Source organism: Peromyscus leucopus, chromosome 15 (genome assembly GCF_004664715.2).
Source record: "Peromyscus leucopus breed LL Stock chromosome 15, UCI_PerLeu_2.1, whole genome shotgun sequence".
Classification (NCBI taxonomy): Eukaryota; Metazoa; Chordata; class Mammalia; order Rodentia; family Cricetidae; genus Peromyscus; species Peromyscus leucopus.
The window spans coordinates 69,963,327-69,970,924 of NC_051076.1; the positions used below are offsets into that span (position 1 = coordinate 69,963,327).

The 7,598-nt window shown below is 49.0% G+C and overlaps 1 pseudogene; it reads right to left on the minus strand.

The window, feature by feature from the left end:
• Positions 1 to 6,003: 6,003 nt before the first annotated feature.
• Positions 6,004 to 6,629, minus strand: LOC114700241 (annotated as a pseudogene).
• Positions 6,630 to 7,598: the final 969 nt, after the last annotated feature.

Below are 7,598 nucleotides of genomic sequence, written 5' to 3' on the forward strand. Positions count from 1 at the left end.
CACCCATAATGACCTGGGTCCCCTCCCATCAATCACTAATTAAGGAAATGTCCTACAGGCTTCCCTACAGCCTGATCTTATAGAGACATTTTCTCAATTGAGGTTCCCTCCTCTCAAATACCATTAACCTGTGTCAAGTTGACATAAAACTAGCCAGCGCACTAGGTCTGGGACATATTGTTGGGGCAGGAAGTGAGGAAGAGTTAAAAAAGAAAAAAAGAAAGAAAAAGGCCCCTATGAGGGCTGGCAGACACTCTAAAGGGGTCCTGCATCCTGAATCGGGGCCTGCTGAGTCTGAAAATAAGTGGACAAAATCACTCACATGTCTCCAGGGGACAGTGACAGTGTCCATATGTAGATTGAGCTGGGAAAAAAAGAGGCTACTGGCTCCCAGTAGGAGTGAGTAAGGGCTCCAGTGACCAGACCAGACCCAAAGCAAAGCACTGTTTCAAATGTCAATAGGGCAAGGCGGCTCAGCAGGTACAGGCGCTTGCCACTCTAGCCTGACTTCCAGAGTTTGATACCCAGGACCCATGTGAATGTGACGGGAGAGAACCAGCTCCACAGAGTTGGCCTCTGACCTCCGTACATGCTCTGTGGTATGTGCATGGGCATACAGACATACAACACTACACACACACACACACACACACACACACTTACTACTAATAATTCACCTTAAAATGCCAGTAGGTACAAGGTGAGAAGCCTGATACTTTATGTTTTCTGCAGGAAATAAAAATACAAACAAATAAAACACTAAGTGGTGTTGAGGGGGTCTTGTCTACAATGAAGAATGATGTTTGGAAAGTCAGGGGTGCACCTAAGCTGGAAAAACAACACCTCGTAACTGCCGTGGTCAATATTATTAGTTCAGGCGGAAGCAGGCTGGACTGCCAACCCAAGGGAGAATTTTTAAGTTATCCATTTACTTACTTACATACGGTATGTATGACGTATGCCACACCGTATATATCAACGTCTTTATGTGGGTTCCAGGGATCGAGCTCAGGTGGCCAGGCAGGTGCCTTTACCCACTGAGCTATATCCCCGCCACCCTCCACCTTATTTTTTGAGATAAGGTCTCTTGCTGAACCTGGAGCTTGCTCATCTGGCTAGACTGGCTGGTCAGGAAGCCCCAGGGGTCCTCCCGGCCCTGTGTCCCCAGCACTGGGACGCCCCAGCTATGTGCCACCGTGTTCAGTTTTTACATGGTTTCGGGGGGCTTGAACTCAGGTCCTCATGCTGCGGTCAACACTTTACCAACTAAGCCGCCTCCTCCGCTCCTGTCCGTTTCTTTAAAGCCACCAGGATTCGGTCAGCATCTCTGCCCTGAGAGCCTCTTCTAAAGCTAATCACCTCCCAAAGGGATCCCTCCCCTGCAAAACACTGTAGCTGGACTGCCCTCACTCTGTCTTCCTATCTCAGGTGGAGGGTGGATCTCAACACAGGAAGCTGAGAGGACACCCTTGAGCTCTCTCCAAACCCTCCCAGCTGTGAAAGAGCAAGCTCTATTCCTAGGAAACACTTAAGGCCGTGGTTCTCAACCCTCCTGACGCTGCGACCCTTAATACAGCTCCTCACGACGTAGTGGTCCCCAACCATAACATTATTTTCACTGCTACTTCATAACTACAATTTTGCTAGTGTTATGAATCATAATATAAAGATCTGATTTGCAGGCTATCTGATATGTGATCCCTGTGAAAGGGTTGTTCGTCTCCCAAAGGGGTCACAACTCATAGGTTGAGAAACACTGACTTAAGGGACTAGGAGGAGAATGTAGACGCTTACTCTAGTGAATAAAAAACCAATCTGTGTGTATGTATGGGTGTATACACAGATGCCTCCCACCACACACCACAGGTAAGATTAGTAGGTATTCCCTCCCAATCATGCACATCCTACTCTCAAACTCTAGTGAACATTACCATATGTAGAATAAGGACTTTGAAACCAGCTGTGAGATGTAGGCTTGTAATTCCTGCAGAGACCCTTGTAATTCCAGGCAGACCCCTGGGACACATTGGCCGGCCAGCCTAGCTTACTTGATGTGTCCCAGGACAGTGAGAGACCATGCCTGAAAAAAAAAATGTGCATGGGATTTCAGAACCAACACCTAAAGTTGACCTCTGACTTCCACACTCATGCCCATACACGTGCATACACACAAACACACGTGCAAACACACACTCATGTGCCAAAAGTAAAAATGAAAGAACCAAGTGACTTTGCAAATGCAATTAAAATAAGGATGTTGTGTCTCTGGGGACAGGGACGCCCTCCTGGATTAAGCAGATAGGCTGCGTCTGTCCTAACAAGGGTCCTTCTGTGAGCAAGACAGGATGGCAGAGTGAGATGGGACATCTAGAGATGGGACAGCAGAAATAAGTCCTCGAAGTGATGGGAGACAGAAGCCTGTGGTAGTGAGCTTTCTGTGACTGCAGCAGACACTTGAGGTGAATCAACTCACAAATCAAAAAAGGATTTGGGGGCTCACACAAACTGTTCAAGTCCATTGTCTGTTCATTCTAGAGCTTTTGCAGCTGTGGAGACGCAACACATCATGTGAGAGCATGAGGTGAAGGAGGAAGGGAGGGAGGAAGAAGGGAGGAAGGGAAGAAGGGAGGGAGGGATGGATGGAGGGAGGGAGAGCCTGGTCCCATAATCCTCTTAAGAGCATGTTCCAGTGACCCAAAACTTTCCTTTAGACCATTGGCCTCTCACCTCTTCAATCACCCCCCAATATCACGAGTCTAGAAACTAGACCTTTAGCCTGACTTTGGGGGGGGGGCATTGTAGGTCTGTATTACAGCAGGATCACAGGCCGAAGAAGGTAGGTAGCCTTGAGACACTGGAGAAGGCAAGGAGTGTGTTCTTTTCTGAACCTTCTAGTTCCTCCAGAAGGACTCAGCCTTGTTGACACATTTAGCCCAGTGGAACAAGTTAGGACTTCTAGACTCCAGGACTAAGAAAATGTAGGCGTGAGGCCTGGGGTTGCTGTAGCTGCCTGGGTTGTGTTCTCTTGTTGAGACAAGGTCTCATGTAGCTCAGTCCAACCTTCAACTCCTAATCCTCCTGCCTGTGCATCTAATGTGCTGGGACTACAGGCATGTCCCACCATGCCCAGCTTGTGTTTGTATGTGTTCATGTGTGTGCGGGTATACACGTGTGCCTGGGTGTGTGTGGAAAGCAGAAAACAACCTTTGCTATTGTTCGTCAAGTGTTTTCCACCTTGTTTAGTTTTAGGTTGTGTTCTCTATTTACTTTTTTTTTTTTTAAGATAAAATCTCTCACTGGCCCTAAGTGATGACAATCCTGTGTCACCACCAATACCCGTGATGCTTCGTTGGTCCTTTGCCAATATACACAAGAGTGGCAATAGGAAACTTGAATGACATGAAGCGTGTTCCCTCTTGAAGCAGAACAAGGCCTCCTTGTCAGTCTATAACCAAGCATCCTTCTCATGGTCCATTTTCACATTTTTCTTTAAAACAGTCCCAAGCACAGAGCTGTTTAATGTTTAGTGCAGAAAGCCGATGCCTGTTCATGGTAACATGGCTATTGTCAGGATTGTGGAGCCTTTGCCCCCGGGTTCAGTAAAAATGGATTGATAGCATAGATTGTCTTCCAACAGAAGCAAGGCTACAGGTAGACCAGTTGGCAAAACCCTATGGCCAGAGGCTCCTAGGAACCTTACTGGTTAATTTTTGTTGTTTCTGCTGTGATAAAATACCCTGGCAAAGGTAACTTAAAGAAAGAAGGGTTAGTTTGGTTCATAGGCTAAGGGGACATTAGCCTATGAACCCCCATCATAGTGGGGAAAGCATGGTGGCAGGGATATGAGACAGCTGGTCACAGTGCCTCCACAGCCAGCAAGCAGAAAGATGGATGCTGGTGCTCAGCTCACTTTCTCCTTTTTATTCATTCTTGGATCCAAGTCCACAGGATGCAGTTACTGACAGGTAAAGTGAGTCATCTGACCTCATCACCTTCATCTAGATAATCCCTCACAGACGTGGTCAGAGGGTTGTCTCTTAGGTGACTCGGGATCCGGTCAAGTAGATCATGTTAACTGTCACAGAGCTGTGATAAAACACCAGGACCAAGGCAGTATGTAAAGGAGAGCGAGCATCTGATTAGAGGCTCATGATTTCCAAGTGTCAGGGTCTGTAATGGCAGAGCAAGGGCGGGGGGGGGGGGCCCCCGCAGGGCCGGAAGGAACAGCTGTGAGTTGCATCTTGATTGGCAAGTAGGAGGCAGAGAGAGAGACTGGGAATGGGGTGCATCTTTTGAAACCTCAAAGGCCTCCCCAATGACACACCTCCTTCAATAAGGCCACACCTCCAGATCCTTCCCAAAGAGTTTCAGCAACTGAGGATCAAGTATTCAAACATATAAGTCTTTGGGGGCCATTCTCATTCAAACAACCACACAAAGATGAATGTTGGCGCTTAGATTATGCTCTGCTTCTTATTCTGAGACCCTAGCTCATGGCATGTGCTGTCCGTATTTTTTTATTTAAATTTGTCTCATATAATATACTTTGATCATGTTTCTTCCCCTTCCCCATCTCCTCCCAGATCCTCCTCACCTCCCTCCTACCCAACTTCATAGCCTCTCTTCCTCTCTCTCTCTCTCAAAAAAAAAAACCATCAAAAACAACAAAATAAAAAATTTAAACAAACAAAAAGCCAATAAGACAAAAATACCAAAACAAAATGGAACAAAAAGTGCATCAAGAACCACGGAGTCCATTTTGTGTTGGCCAAGCACTCACGGGGCCTGCCCTGGATTATGGGTGGTATAACTCAGTGACACTCCACTGGAGAAAACTGAGTTTCCCTTTCCTTAGGCGTATCAGTTGTAAATAGGATAGGAGTGAGAGCTTATGTCCACTGCCACCTGGGGGAGGGGGGCTGTCTTCCCACCCCCATTAATGCACACCCTCACAGACATGCTGAGAGGTTGTCCCCAAGGTGACTCTCGATCCTGTCAAACTGGCAATCAAGACTAACCCTCGCAGTACCACAATAGGATGGGGAAGGGACAGAGAGAAAAAGAAACAAATACAGTTCTATGTTACCACCCGAGTCAAGGCCCCACGGTCACGCTCTCCAGAGACCAGTCCCCACGCCCAGCCGCAGCTTCGTGATCCCTCCCATTTCACCACGGGAAGCTGCCTGGCTGGCGATTTCCTCAGCTACCACATCTCAGATAAAGCATGCACACAAGGGGTTTGTGATTCTCCCACACTTGGCTCTCCCGGAGTTTTCCTCCTGGGTGTTCACCTAGAGGCCTGTGCTCCAAAGCCTGGGGACATCTCTGCTTCCATTCGCTTCTGTTATTGTTTGCTTTGGTCTTTTACATGGCTTTGCTTCCAGCAAAATTCACTTATGGCCAATTGCACAGGTCTGAAGTGTTAAATCTGATGGTGTGTTTGTTTGGGGGGGGGTGTGCACCTGTATGACCAACAGCTCAACTAAGGTACAGAATCTCCCATCACTGCGAGTTCTCTCACCTTTCTGGTGTGCCATTCTGTTCTCAAGGGGCGAACAAGCCCTGCATTCCTGGAACCAGCCGCCCTTGATCATGAGAGTCACCATTTCACCTGCTCCTGCCCCGGATGTGACAACAGTGTGTCCAACGGGAAGGAAGCGTCTGCTGCCGGTACGGGATGCCCATTCTCTTGCAACCTTTCACTCACTCTTTTTTGTATTTTTCTCTTCCAACTTTATTTAGAAAGCCAGGTTCTGGGGCCTCCCCAATCCCTCCCCCACCCCAGCTGTAATATGAATAACTTAGAGGCCGAATGGGAAGGTACAGAAGGGAGGAAAGACAGAGAAGGGCCCGTTAGAGTCGCCTCAGTGTTCACTTCCTGTCCCCTCAGTGTTCACTTCCTGTCCCCTCAGTGTTCACTTCCTGTCCCCTCAGTGTTCACTTCCTGTCCCCTCAGTGTTCACTTCCTGTCCCCTCAGTGTTCACTTCCTGTCCCCTCAGTGTTCACTTCCTGTCCAGCCTTTCCATGGCTGCTGCTTCTCATCTCACTCACCTGCATGCTTCTTGCCTGTGGGACCCTCAGCTTCTCCGAGGCCACCAGGAATCACGGGGTCAGTGGAGGAGGCTGTGGTACCACCGGCCCCGTCCCAGGTAGCCTCAGGCCTCCCGCTGCTTGTGCTGACTGCCCCCTGTGTGTCTCTGAGGGCCCGGCACAGTACTCTTCACAGCTCTCCAAAGCAGGCAACCTGCCTCCTGGTTGAGTGCAGACTCTGGGTTAGGTGCTTCAGCAGGCACTTGGTCAGCAGCACATGTCAGGACCCAGCTCAGCCGCACAGTCCCTCTTGAACATGACCTCACCCTTGCCACCCACAGCTGGGTGAAAGATCTTAGTCAGGAAGTAGCCCTTGCATGGGGAGGCAGGGAGTCCTTGCCCAATAGGAGATTCATACAGAACAGACTTTCATCATAGGGGGTCCCCTCAGGGCCTTTCATGGTGACCTGCAGGTTGGTAACATCCTTCTCATTGAGGAAGATCTTAATGCCATCAGGTAGGCCTGCAGCAGGTACGGTCATCTCCTGTACATCAGGTGGACGATGTGAGGGGGCAGCTTCTCTATGCTGGAATTCATGACTTTGGCAGGCCATGGGGGTGGGCACCAACTGCTAACCACTGTGGTCCTGGAGAGGCCCCCTGCACCCCTTACACACACACACACACACACACACACACACACACACACACACCCCTCCTGCTAACTCTCGTACCCCTACTACAAAAATGCTCAACACTTAGAACTGCCTTGTCACACTCTTGTTTTTGCTATTTTTATGACTCGGTGACCATGTTGTAATCACCTTCAGGTGAACTTCTGAAGCTGCTATGGAGCCCTGTTCCCACAGCTGTGCCCAGGGTATTCCTTAATGGTCACCTTTGAGTTGTCCTCAACCTGGTAACTCCATAGCCCACTTCACGATTCACCCAGAGTCTGTATGGTAGGCACGGGTCTGCCACAGTCTGGAAGTCAGTGCCGGTGTTTGGTGCCATCAACTTTGCTGAAGTGACAGCCTCCTTGGGAGACCTTGTATTTGATGAGCAGCAACTTTTCACAGGCTCTCTGTCTGGCCACTCTGGGTGGCACCTGTGTGTCTTTTGTTCATTCTCGGGATAGTTGCATGCCCCTTTCTGGAGCTCTTAGTCAGTGCCTGCGTTTGCACACAGTGGGCGTTTGTGTGTGTACATGTTTGCACGTACATATCTGCACAGAGGCTAGAGGTCAGTCAGCCTTGGGTGGTGTCATTCCTCAGGTGCTATCCACCTTATTTTTGGCGGCAGGATCTCTCACTGGTATTTGGAACTCAGATTCGGCTAGGCTGGCTGGCCGGAAAGCCCTGTGGATCTTCCTGTCTCTACCTCTCCAGTGTTAGAAACATAAGCACACACCACCATACGTGGATTTTTGTTATGTGCATACCTGGGGATTGAACTTGGGTCTTCATGTTTGAATGGCAGCACTTTACCTACTGAGCCATTTCCTAGCGGCAATGCAGTGTTTTTCCCATGGGTCCCATTAAGAAATGTGCTTCTCATCCAGGCGGTG